At 40.8% G+C, this 13785-nt stretch overlaps 1 pseudogene; it reads right to left on the bottom strand.

Annotated features, from left to right (window-relative positions):
• Positions 1–8625: 8625 nt before the first annotated feature.
• LOC128580620 (40S ribosomal protein SA-like) lies at positions 8626–9599 on the bottom strand (annotated as a pseudogene).
• Between the last annotated feature and the right edge of the window lie 4186 nt (positions 9600–13785).

Here is a 13785-nt window from a genome sequence, read left to right as displayed (position 1 = left end):
AGTGGGTGCAGTGGCTCACACCTCCAATCCCAATGCTTTGTAAGGTAAAGGTAGTAGGATCACTTGAGGCCAGAGTTCAAGAACAGCCTGGAAAACATAGTGAGACCCTCATCTTTGTACAAAATTTAAAAATTAGCCTGAGTATAGAGGCACACACCTTCAGTCCTAGCTACTGGGAAGGCAGAGGAGGGTGGATGGACCAAGCCCTAGAGGAGTTGGAGATTACAGTGAGCTATGGTTGTGCTACTGTTGTGGTATATCCATACACTAGAATAGTACTAGCTGATAACAAGGAATGAAGTTCTGACACATATTATAACATAGAAGAACCATGAAAACATTATGCTAAGTGAACGGAGCAGTCACAAATACAAAGATCACATATTGTATGATCCCATTTATATGAACAGCCCAGAATAGGAAAATCCACGGAGACAGAAAGTAGACTAGTGATTGCATAGGGCTGGAGGAGAGAGAAATAGGAAATGACTGCTAATGAATGTGAGTTTCCTTTTCAGGTAGAGGAAATGTTCTAGAATTAGACAGTGGTAGTGGTTACACAAATTTATGAGTTGTATCACAATTGAAAAATATAAAACAAAAATTAGATTATGATTATGGTGGCACAAATCTGTAAATACCTTAAAAAACCTTGAATTGCAGGCGCTTGTAGTCTCAACTAATCGCTTTAGCCCAGGAGTTGGAGGTTGCTGTGAGCTATGTGACACCATGGCACTCTACCAAGGGCGATAAAATGAGACTCTGTCTCTACAATAAAAACAAAAAAGAACCCCCCAAAACCATTGAATTGTACATTTAAAACAGGTGAATTTTATGTTATGTAAATTATCTCACTAAAGCTATTAAAAGTAAGTAGCTCTTATAAATATTCATGAGGACTTCTAAAAAGAATATACATAAATAACTGATAACTTATTATCAGCTTTGTTTTATTAGTATGGCTAAAAATCATGATTGCTAAAACTCATGAAATAAATTCATTCTTATGTTTGAAATGGGTGACACAGAGTTTGAATATCAGTATTGTCTGTCAACTATTTTTTATATCTTCTACCCTTTCTAATAAGACTTAGAAGAGTTGGAATATAATTTATTTTTCTGATTTTGAAAGGAAAAAAAGCCTAAATTACTTAAAGCTTAGTAAGACCAAACAAGAAAAAATTGAAATGCTCTCCTGCATTTACATAGAGTTAAAGTTCATGGTAAATGATACTCATCCAAGGGAGTAACCAATGTGACTACAGCCTCCACCCCCCATTTTTTTTTTCCTTAGAGATATATTTCGAAATAGAAATTAATCTATTGAAAATAGTTAAGGATTCTCCTAGCCTCAGAGGACAAGCACAAGGATTCACAATGTCTAGTTATCCAGAAGAGTTATGAAATGTTTTAATAATTTTATGATCGTTTTAGAGATACCTATATATGAATTGCTTTAACTGGGCGGTGCCTGTGGCTCAGTCGGTAAGGCGCCGGCCCCATATACCGAGGGTGGCGGGTTCAAGCCCAGCCCCGGCCAAACTGCAACCAAAAAATAGCCGGGTGTTGTGGCGGGCACCTGTAGTCCCAGCTGCTCGGGAGGCTGAGGCAAGAGAATCGCTTAACCCCAGGAGTTGGAGATTGCTGTGAGCTGTGTGAGGCCACGGCACTCCACCGAGGGCCATAAAGTGAGACTCTGTCTCTACAAAAAAAAAAATAAATAAAAAAAAAAAAATGAATTGCTTTAACTGTGTAAGGAAGTTTAAAATTCTATATCACTTTAATATTCCTCCATCACATTTGTATTAAACTATCTACCAAAAGGGCTCCTGCAGGTATTCCTTAGACCAGAGGTCCTCAAACTTTTTAAACAGGGGGCCAGTTCACTGTCCCTCAGACAGTTGGAGGGCCGGACTATAGTTTAAAAAAATATGAACAAATTCCTATGCACACTGCACATATCTTATTTTGAAGTAAAAAAACAAAATGGTAGGGCGGCGCCTGTGGCTCAAGGAGTAGGGCGCCGGTCCCATATGCCGGAGGTGGCGGGTTCAAACCCAGCCCTGGCCAAAAAAAAAAACAAAACGGTAACAAATACAATCACACCGCCTCATGTGGAGTTTGAGGACCCCTGCCTTAGACAAATGGTGTAATATATTGAGGTGCCCACCAAGGATACCTATTTGGCGATAAACCATAGGTTGAGTCCTCATTGCAGGCTACAGAAAGTTCTTCATTAATTCTTTCAGCAGATGTTTTCAGAGAACATATGATATGCTTGAATACTGTAATAGCATTTAAACTATACCTACCCTTTAGGAGCGTATAAACTACATACCTAAAAATGTTTGTATTTAGAAAAAGAAAACAGCCAGGCACAGTGGCTCATGCTTGTAATCCTAGCACTCTGTGGGGCTGAGGCAAGAGGACTACTTGAGCTCAGGAGTTTGAGACTTGACTAATCAAGAGATCCCATCCCCACAAAAAAAAGAGAAAGGAAATAAAAATAAAACAAACTAGGTAAAGATAACATGGCATGATAACATATGAGGAGGTGCCAAATAAGTGGCATAGAAATATAAAAGGATATAGAGGTTCGTAAGAGATTGTTTGGAGTTGTTAAAACTTTATGAAACAGGCTGGGGCAGTGGCGCATGCCTGTAATCCTAGCACTCTAGGAAACCAAGGAGGGAGTATCTCTTAAGCTCAGGAGTTCAAGACCAGCCTAAACAAGAGTGAGACCTTGTCTCTAAAAAAAAAAAAAAGTGTGACTAGCCAAGTGTGGCGATACAAGCCTGTAGTCCCAGCTATAGAGAGGCTGAGGCAAGAGGATCACTTTAGCCCAGGAGTGTGCTGTTGCTGTAAGCTAGGCTGATGTCATGGCACTCTAGCATGTGCAAACAGTAAGACTCTGTCTCCAAAAAAAAAAAAGCTTTGGGAAACAGTGATTTAGGATCTACCTTTTAGCAAGAGGGGTAATTATATAGGTGAAGAGGTAGAAAGAATCTTAGGTCTTGGTAAGGGTGAAAAGATATAAAGAGTGTCTATCCTTTATACCTCAGACTGTAAGTCTGTTTTATAAGTGGAAAATACAGTTGGCTGGTGCTGTGGTTGAATGTATCCCCTAATATTCTTCTGTTGGAAACTTAGTTCCTAATGCAACAGTCTTGAGAGGTGTGACCTTTAAGAGGTGATGAATTAGGTCACATAGATAGTCATATGAATGGATATATATAGTTATTGAGGGAAAGCATTCATTATCAGGTTTTTTTTTTTTTTGTGAATATTACTCTGTTTTCCAGGCTCCAGTGCCATGTCATCAGCCTATCTCATGGTAACCTTACACTCCTGGGTTCAAGCAATCTTCCTGCCTCAGTCTCCTGAGTAGCTGGGACTACAGGTACCTGCCATAACACCTGGCTAATTTTTCTATCTTTAGTAGAGTCAGTTCTCACTCTTGCTCAGAATGGTCTTGAACTTCTAAACTCAAGCAGGAGTCCCTTACCCTTCCAGACTGCTAGGATTACAGGCATGAGCCACCACACCTAGTCAGGTTCATTATCTTGAGATTGAGTTTGTTACAAAAGTGAGTTTGGCCTTTTATTGATGTCTCACACTCTCTCACCGTGATGCCCTCCTTCTGTCATTTTATGATGCAGCAAGAAGGCCTTCACCAGTTGTGTCCCCTTGATCTTAGACTTCTTGGTCTCCAGAAAATTGAGTCAAATATATTTCTTTTCTTTATAAATTACTCATTCTCATATATTCTGTTTTAGCAACACAAAATTGACTAAGCAGGTTAAGTACAAAATAGTTAAAAAGCTTTGAATCTATTAATTTGTTCAACAAATATAGGGTGGCCATAAAGTTTGTATGCAATTTAAAATAGTGTGCAGTTTAAAATTGCACATGAACTTTATGGCCACCCTGTATTTATTGAATGTGTGTGACAGTCACTAAGCTAGACATTGAGGATACAATGTTGAGCAAAAACAAGCAAAGTCTTTACCTTTGTGGAGTTTATAGTGGGAGACATAATCACATCAATAAATTTGTTAAATTGCAAATGTGGTACATAACATTATAACAGTGTCTCATTCTTGTTCAGGCTGGTCTTGAACTGAGCTCAAGGGACCTCTTGCCTTGCCTTCCCAGAGTGCTAGGATTATAGTTGTGAGCCACTGCATCTGGCCTCTAGGTTTGTTCTTAAGTTGAATTTGTATGTAAGTTGGAGCAAGTACATTTACCTATTATCTGTAATAGCCTCCATTTGTAAGCGCAAGTTGTAATTCAGTCAGATGTTTATAACTCTGTACTTGCCTGTATATTTATGTATGTATGTATGTATTTAGAGACAGAATCTCAAGCTGTCACCCTGGGTAGAGTGCCATGGCATCATAACTCACAGCAACTTCCAAGTCCTGGGCTCAAGTGATACCCTTGCCTTATTTTTCTACTTTTAGTAGAAATGGGGTCTTGATTTTTGCTCAGGCTGGTCTCGAACTCAGGAGCTCAAGCAATCTGCCTCAGCCTCCAAGAGTACTAGGACTATAGGCGTGAGCCACCAGGCCTGGCCTGTATTTTCCTTTTTAAACAAAAAGATTTCGGCTCGGTGCCTGTGGCTCAAGTGGCTAAGGCACCAGCCACATACACCTGAGCTGGCGGGTTCGAATCCAGCCCGGGCTAGCCAAACAACAATGACGGCTGCAACCAAAAAATAGCTGGGCGTTGTGATGGGCGCCTGTAGTCCCAGCTACTTGGGAGGTGGAGGTAGGAGAATCGCTTAAGCCCAGGAGTTAGAGGTTGCCGTGAGCTGTGATGCCATAGCACTTCACCCAGGGTGAAAGCTTGAGGCTCTGTCTCAAAAAATCAAAAAACAAAAAAAAACTAAACTAAAAACAGATTTCATAGAGCAGCAATTCTCAAATTGTTGTCTTGTAGACCCTAGGCCCCCCTGAACCCCTTTCCAGGCAGCATGGGCCTATTTTCATAATAATAGTAAAACATAATTTGAGGTTATTCACTGCATTAGCATTTACACTGATGGCTTCAGCAACAAAAGCCACTTTTCACTTAATGTCCATGCTTAAGCAATAGAAATATTCATTTTATTAAATCTTGACTCTTGGGACACATATTTTTTATATTCTGTATGAAGAAATGAGAAGTATATATACTTTTGCATCTACTGTATAGTTGCCTCAGAGAAGCATTTATGCAATTAACATATAAGCTGAAGTGGCTGCTTTTTCAAGACATACTACTTTTACCTGTTAAGAGTACTGTCAAAGTGAAACAACTACCCGTAGCATTGGAAACAATTTTTAGAAATCCTGTATCTGAAAAGGAACTTGTATTTAGCATATATAAAGATTTATTACATCTCAGTAATAAAAACTACCCAAATATTAAAATGAACAAGGGATCTGAACAGATATTTCTCAAAAAATATAAAAATACTAAGCATGTGAAAGATGCTACCATCATTAATGTGTGTTATACATCAGGGATTCTTTATAACCTAAAATCCTTGAACCTCTTAGGGATCTTGTCTTTGCTTTTGGGTGTATATTTTCTTGGTCTTTTTGTTCTTAGTTTTTTCTCTTCTGAAGGACATCCTTAACCCCAAATTGATTAATAGCTGTTACTTTTAAAACTTGACTTTCAAAATTTTCTATTAGCTTAAAGCACTGTCGATCTCAAGGCTTCACAGAAATTAATAGTGGCCCCAGCTCACAATGGCAGATAGATTTTCGGTTGGAAGGAATAAAAACAGCAATAAACCTAAAGTGAAGTACCATAAATACACATATACTGGAGTACTCTGAAGAAAAAAATGAAAGTGGATTATCAAAGTGGGGAGATAGAACTTCAGAAAAACATAGACTAGCTATTGTGAGTTATACAGAACTCCACAAATAAGAAGATAATTTGCTGAAAAATAAGAAAAATCAACATTTTTGGAATGTTTCCAGAAACAGTATTAAACATATTGGGCTTTGTGAAGCAAAAGCCAGGGTGTTTACTGATTTTTCAGTTTTAGCCTGTTTATAAGAAGAAGAGAAAAAAACTCAACTAGTAATAGAAAGGAGCTTTCTCAACCTGACAAAGTGCATCTACAAAGATCTACAGCAAACATCATGCCCAATAGTGAAAGACTAAATGCTTTCCCTCTAGAGCAGGCGTCCTCAAACTTTTTAAACAGGGGGCCAATTCACTGTCCCTCAGACCATTGGAGGGCCAGACTATAGTTTAAAAAAAAAAAAATTATGAACAAATTCCTATGCACACTGCACATATCTTATTTTGAAGTAAAAAACAAAACAGGAACAAATACAATTCACAGCGCTTCATGTGGCCAGTGAGCCTTAGTTTGAGGTTGCCTGCTCTAGAGTCTGGAGTTGACATGCACTCTTGAAACCTCCATACAACATTGTACGAGAGGTTCCAGCTAGGGAAATTAGGCCAGAAAAAGAAATAAAAAGCATTTAGATTAGAAAGGAAAAAGTAGAACTATCTCTATTTATAGATAAGATGATCTTTTTTTTTTTTTTTGAGACAGAGCCTCAAGCTGTGGCCCTGGTTAGAGTGCCGTGGCATCACAGCTTACAGAAACCTCTAACTCTTGGGCTCAAGTGATTCTCCTGCCTCTGCCTCCCAAGTAGTTGGGATCACAGGCGCCCACCTCAACGCCCAGCTATTTTTTAGTTGCAGCCGTCATTGTTGTTTGGCGGCCTGGGCTGGATTCAAACCTGCTGGCTCAGATGTATGTGGCTGGTGCCTGAACTGCTTGAGCCACAGGCGCCGAGCCAAGATTATCTTTTATTTAGAAAAATCCAAAGGAAAAAAAAAAAAAAGAAAATTTCAAGGAATCAAAAAACTTCGACTCGTAGAACCAATAAATGAGTTCAAAAAGGTTGCAGGATACAAGATAAATGTGCAGAAGTCTGTTGTATTTCTGTACATTAGCAATGAATGATCCAGAAATGACAGTAATGGTTTCATTTATTTATTTATTTTTTTAATTTTTTTTTAAGAGACAGAGTTTCACTTTATTGCCTTCGGTAGGTGCTGTGGTGTCACAGCTCACAGCAACCTCCAACTCCTGGGCTTAGGTGATTCTCTTGCCTCAGCCTCCCAAGTAGCTGGGACTACAGGTGCCTGCCAGAATGCCTGGCTATTTTATGTTGCAGTTTGGCCGGGGGCTGGGTTCAAACCGCCACTGTCCGTATATAGGACCGGCCCCTACCCACTGAGGCACACGTGCCACCAATGGTTTCATTTATGAAGGCATGAAAAGCAAAATATAAGGAGCATATTTAATTAAAGAAGCATGTAATGTATCTGAAAACTAAAAAACATTGTTACAAGAAATTACAGATTGGGCGGCGCCTGTGGCTCAGTGAGTAGGGCGCCGGCCCCATATGCCAAGGGTGGCGGGTTCAAACCCAGCCCCGGCCAAACTGCAACAAAAAAATAGCCGGGCGTTGTGGCAGGCGCCTGTAGTCCCAGCTGCTCGGGAGGCTGAGGCAAGAGAATCGTGTAAGCCCAAGAGTTAGAGGTTGCTGTGAGCCATGTGACGCCACGGCACTCTACTGAGGGCGGTACAGTGAGACTCTGTCTCTACAAAAAAAAAAGAAATTACAGATTGTGCTCAGCACCTGTAGCTCAGCTGCTGGGGTGCCAGCCACATACACCAGAGCTAGCAGGTTCGAACCAGAGCTAGCAGGTTCAAACTTGGCCTGGGCCAGCTGAACAATGACAACTGCAACAACAACAAAAATAGCCAGGAGTTGTGGTGGGCTGGGGGCTGAGGTAAAAGAATTGCTTAAGCCCAAGAGTTGGAGGTTGCTGTAAGCTGTAATGCCAGGGCACTCTACCGAGGGCGACATAGTGAGACTCTGTCTCAAAAAAAAAAAAAAAAAAAAAAAAAGAAAGATTAGAAAGAATGTCATGTTCATCAGAAGACTTAATATTTTTTATTTTTTATTTTTATTTTTTTTGTAGAGACAGAGTTTCACTTTATTGCCCTTGGTAGAGTGGAAGACTTAATATTTTTTTTTTTTTTTTAAAGTACAGATTTTATTTATTTTTTTGGATTTTGGCCAGGGCTGGGTTTGAACCTGCCACCTCTGGCATATGGGACCGGCACCCTACTCCTTGAGCCACAGGCGCCGCCCAAGACTTAATATTTTTAAGATACAGTACTGTCCAAACTGATCTGCAGACTCAATACAATTTCTTTTCATTTTTTTTCTTTGATTTTTAAAAACTGATGTTTCTTTTCTTTCTTTTTTGTTTTTTGTTTTTGAGACAGAGTTTCACTTTGTCGCCCCTGGCAGAGCACTATGGTGTCATAGCTCACAGTGACTTCAAACTCTTGGGCTCAAGAGATTCTCTTGCCTTAGCCTCCCAAGTAGCTGGGACTACAGGCCCCTGCCACAATGCCTGGCTATTTTTTGTTGCAGTGTTATTGTCGTCTAGCAGGCCAGGGCTGGGTTTGAACCAGCCAGCATCCTAACCACTGAGCTGTGGGCGCCGAGCCTAATGTTTGTTTTCCTCCGACCTATTTCCATCTTGTTTAAAAGCTTGTGGAAAAATAGCTTAAGACCACTCAGTGGTTGTTCCTACCCACTCAGTGGCCTGAGCAGTGGGAGCTGCAGACCAGTCTTCGGTCAGGACCTGCTAAATAGGCACAGAGGGCGTCTGCACACCTTCTGACCATTCTGCAACCTCTGGTGGAGTAGCAGTAAACTCAGGAGCTGGAGCAGTCCATTCACCCTGAAATTCCTCCTTGGTCACAGCTTTCTCAGCAGCAGCCTACTTTTTCTTTTCAATCTCTTCAGGATCTCTGTAGAATTAGAGGTCAGGCATGACCTCCCACGGATGTTCACAGGAGATAGTGCCATGCATGTGGAGAACTTCCTGGGCCAGCATCCACCACATCAGACCTACTGAGTGAGCTCCCTTGTTGTTGCACAGGATGGCGATGTCCACTTAATGCAGAGGAGAATCTGTGTTACACAGAGCAATGGTAGGCAGGTTAACATAAGACGCCTCTGTGAGAGGCTGTTTGTCAGCCCTGGGATCAGTAACCACCAGAAGATGAGGCTCCCGGAAGGCTGCCTGGATCTGGTTTGTAAAGTTTCTGGAAGTGAAGCAGCCAGCAATAGAAGTGGCTCCAGTGGCAGCAGCAAACATCTGCACAGCTTGCTAGCCAGTATTCTGGGAGGATAGGATACTGACATCAGCAGAGTTTTCAATGGCAACAATGGACCGAGCTGCCAACAGAAGTTTTTCTCAGGTCCTCTTCAGATTTGTGATGTAGATGCCATCACTTTTTCTTTTGTGGATGTACTGTTCCATTTGGAAGTCAAGGTGGGTTCCTGCTGTAAGGAATTTCAGGACATCCTCCTCCTTCATTTGCAGGACATCAAGGGTTCTGGACATTATGAAGATTTCCCTTTAAGTTACAGTGGGAATCCAGAACAATGCCGTATGGGCCCTCCCTGAGCCGTGTGGAAAGGCTCAGTGCAATTCCATCAAAATTATTTGTAGTAAATTTAACATGTACCTTGTAAAATACACTGTATGTGTGGTCCCACCAATTACCCTCCCTCCACCCATCCAGTTTACTAAGTGTAGAACATAAATGTTTGAACACAATAACTAAGAAAATGTGGTGAAGGCTATATTAACCAGTATGATGAAAATATTTCAAATTGTATATAAAACCAGCACATTGTACCCCATGATTGCGTTAATGTGCACAGCTATGATTTAATAAAAAAAAAAAATACTTGTAGTGTCTTCATAGAAGACAAATAGCTGATCTTAAAATTTGTATGGGAAATCTGGTGACTCAGAATAACTAAAAGAATCTTGAAAAAAAAAAAACAAACTGAAGTTTGAGGACTCATATTTCCCGATTTTAAGATTTACTACAGTTAGTCTGCACCAGATAAGGAGACAAGGAAAAAAAATTTACTGTGAAGCACCAGGTATGGTGGCTCATGCATGTAATCCGAGCACTCTGGGAGGCTGAGGCTGGTGATTGGTTGAGCTCACAAGTTCGAGACCAGCTGTGCAAGAGCGAGACCCCGTCTCTACTAAAAATAGAAAAAACTAGCCAGGCATTGTGGCAGGTGTCTGTAGTCCCAGATACTTCAGAGGCTCAGACAGAAGGATTGCTTGAGCCTAGGAGTTCAAGGCTGTAGTGAGCTATGATTGCACCATTGTACTCTAGCCTGGGTGACAGAGCAAGACTCTTTTGCAAAAAAGATCAATTATCAAAATGTAAGAAGAAAACACAGGCATAAATCTGTATGACCTGGGATTCAGCTAGGTTTTCTTTTTTTTTTTTAGGTTTTCTTAAATATAGCAACAAAAGAAAGAATAGATAAATTGTGCTTCATCAAAATTGGCAACTTTTATGTTGGAAAGGATAATATCAAGAAAGTGAAAAGACATTTTACAGAATGACAAAATTTTGGAAATCATAGATCTGAAAAGGGAATCTATAAAGAATTTCTACAACTCAATAATAAAAAGACAATAAAAAACAAACAAAAACGGGCGGCGCCTGTGGCTCGAGGGGTAGGGCGCCGGTCCCATATGCCGGAGGTGGTGGGTTCAAACCTAGCCCCGGCCAAAAAAAACAAACAAAAACAATCTATGGGCCAGGCATGTGGCTTATGTCTGTAATCCTAGTACTCTAGAAGGCTGAAGGTGGAGGATGTCTTGAGCTCAGGAGTTTGAGACCAGCTTGAGCAAGAGCAAAACCCTGTCTCTACTGAAAATAGAAAAATTAGCAGGGCATTGTGGCTGATACCTGTAGTCCTAGCTACTTGGGAGACTGAGGAGTTAGAGATTGCTGTGAGCTAGCCTGATGCCACAGCCCTCTAGCCTGGGCAACAGAGTAAAACTCTGTCTCTAAAAACAAAACAAAACAAAAACCCAAAGGATCTAAATAAACATTTCTCTAAAGAAGATATTGAAATGGCCAATAAGTATATGAAAAGATGCACACCGTCATTAATTATCAGAAAGATGCAAATCAAAACCACAATGAGCTACCACTTCACCCTCACTAGGTAGGATAGATAATATAAAAAGTATCGGCAAGGATATGAAGAAATTGGAAACCTTCATGGACTACTGGTGGGAAGGTAAAATGGTGCAGCTGCTTTCAAAAAGAGTCTGGCAGTTTCTCAAAAGATTAAACATAGAGTACAGCCCATCAGTTCTATCCCCAGGTATATACCCAAGAGAAATCAAAACATATGTCATAAATATTGTACATAAATATTCATAACATCATTATTTATAATAGCCCAAAAGTAGAAACAATCCATTTTCATCAACTGATAAATGGATACGTAAAATTTGGTATGTCCATACAATGGAATATCATTTGACAATAAAAAGGAATGAAGACTGATACGTGCTATTGCATGTATGAAACTTGAAAACATTTTGCTATATGATAGGAGCTAGTCCCAAAAGGGACACATATTCTAGAATTCCTAGGCAAATCTACAGAGATAGAAAGTAGATTAGTGGTTGCCTAGGGCTGGGGGAGATGGAGGTTTAGGGATGACAACTAAGATGTGTAGAGTTTCTTGTTTTTTTTATTTTGAGTTTCTTTATGGGGTGATTGATAAAAATGTTCTAAAATTTATTAGGATGCTGGTTGTACAACTCTGAATATACTAAAAGCCATTGAATTGTATACTTTAAATAGGTGAACCTATCGTATGTGAATTATATCTTCTTACAACTGTTACTTAAAAATAACACTAGAGGGCAGTCGGTGCCTGTGGCTCAGTGAATAGGGCACCGGCCTCAGGGTGTGGGTTCAAACCCTGCCCCAGCCAAACTGCAACAAAAAAATAGCCGGGTGTTGTGGTGGGCGCCTGTAGACCCAGCTACTAGGGAGGCTACGGCAAGAGAATCGCCTAAGCCCAGGAGTTGGAGGTTACCAGTGTGATGCCACGGCACTCTACTGAGGGTGAAAAAGTAAGACTCTATCTCTACAAAAAAAAAAATAAATAAATAACACTAGGGGGCGGCGCCTGTGGCTCAGTGAGTAGGGCACCAGCCTCATATACCAAGTTCGAACCTGGCCCTGGCCAAACTGCAACAACAACAACAAAAATAGCTGGGAGTTGTGGTAGGCAGCTGTACTCCCAGCTACTCAAGAGGCTGAGGCAAGAGAATTGCCTAAGCCCAAGAGGTGGAGGTTGCTGTGAGCTATGATGCCATAGCACTTTACTGAGGGTGACAAAATGAGACTCTGTCTCTTAAATAAAATAAATAAATAAATAAAATAACACTAGATACAACCTTGAAATCATTACTAGTAGATTGCTCCAATAACTTATGGCATATCCATATAACATAATGCAGCTGAGCTATTAAAACAAATGACATGGGCCAGGTGAGGTGGCTAACGCCTGTAATCCTAGTACTCCAGGAGGCCAAGGCAGGTGGATTGCTTGAGCTCAGGAGTTTGAGACCAGCCCGAGAAAGAGCGAGACCCCGTCTCTAAAAAATAGCTAGATGTTGTGGCAGGTGCCTGTAGTCCTAGTTACTTGGGAGGCTGAGGAAAGAGGCTCCCTTGAACCCAAGAGTTAAAGATTGCTATGAGCTATGATGCCATGGCACTCTACTCCATGAGACAAAGTGAGACTGTCTCAAAAAAAAAAAAAAAACCCAAAAAACAAAATTAACATCCTTGTCTATTAGCTTCTTATAGACGCCAGAAGAACACTGGCTTAGGAAGAGCTGAAGGTACTTTTGATTATTACACTAAGTGATGCTACTGGTATTTGCTGAGTAGAGACCAGGGATACTGCTAAACATACTTTGTAGTTCACAGGATAGTCCCTGAAACACAAAATTATATGGCCAAAATTATTAGTAGTGGTAAGTGCACTTAGTGCACTCTGCCCAGAGCTAAATTAAACAAAAAGGAAGTTCCTTAGGAGGACATGGGACATGGGTAAGTTCCTAAGAAGGAAAGGCAGGAGAACTGAGCTGGGAACAGTCAACAGCAGCCACACCTGAGAATCTTGGCAGCAGGAACGTTCTATGCTGTCATGGGTTCAGCACTGTAATGAATAAACTTGAACTGTTTATTATTCTACCCACAATTCTAAGGAGGGAGCATCTAATCAATCTTCCTTTCCATTTGCCTAAGAGAGGGCAGTATACATTAAAGGAAGGCAATTTGTCAAAAGGAAGTACTTTTTTTTTTTTTTTTGAGACAAAGTCTAATTTTGTCACCCTTGGTAGAGTGCTGTGGCTCACAGCAACCTCAAACTCCTGGGTTCAGGGCAGTGCCTTGCCTCAGCCTCCCAAGTAGCTGGGACTACAGGCACCCACCACAATGCCTGGCTATTTTTAGGGATGGAATCTCATTCTAGCTCAGGCTGGTCTCAAACTCCTTAACTCAAGCAACCCACTCAATCCAGCCTCCCAGAGTTCACTCTACCCAGGGCAAAAGAGTGAGACTCTGTCCCAAAAAAGAAAAAAAGATTTTATGAGAACACCTAAATGTGTGCTGTACCTCAGATCTCCTCTTCATGATGATGTACTTATTGCTTAACTGCTGGGAATTTTAGCTGTTGGTATCTTGAAGCTTTTTTTCTTCTGGCCACTGCCTTAAGATATAGAGAACTGTCTTATCCAAGGTATGCTCCCAGGATCCCACAGAATGCCTGATGCAGGATGCAAAGACCCAGCTTACTTGCCTCACTTGAGGATTTGACTGAAAACATTCCA

Source organism: Nycticebus coucang, chromosome 3, assembly GCF_027406575.1.
Source record: "Nycticebus coucang isolate mNycCou1 chromosome 3, mNycCou1.pri, whole genome shotgun sequence".
Taxonomy (NCBI): Eukaryota; Metazoa; Chordata; class Mammalia; order Primates; family Lorisidae; genus Nycticebus; species Nycticebus coucang.
This window is presented reverse-complemented; position numbering and strand designations above follow the sequence as displayed.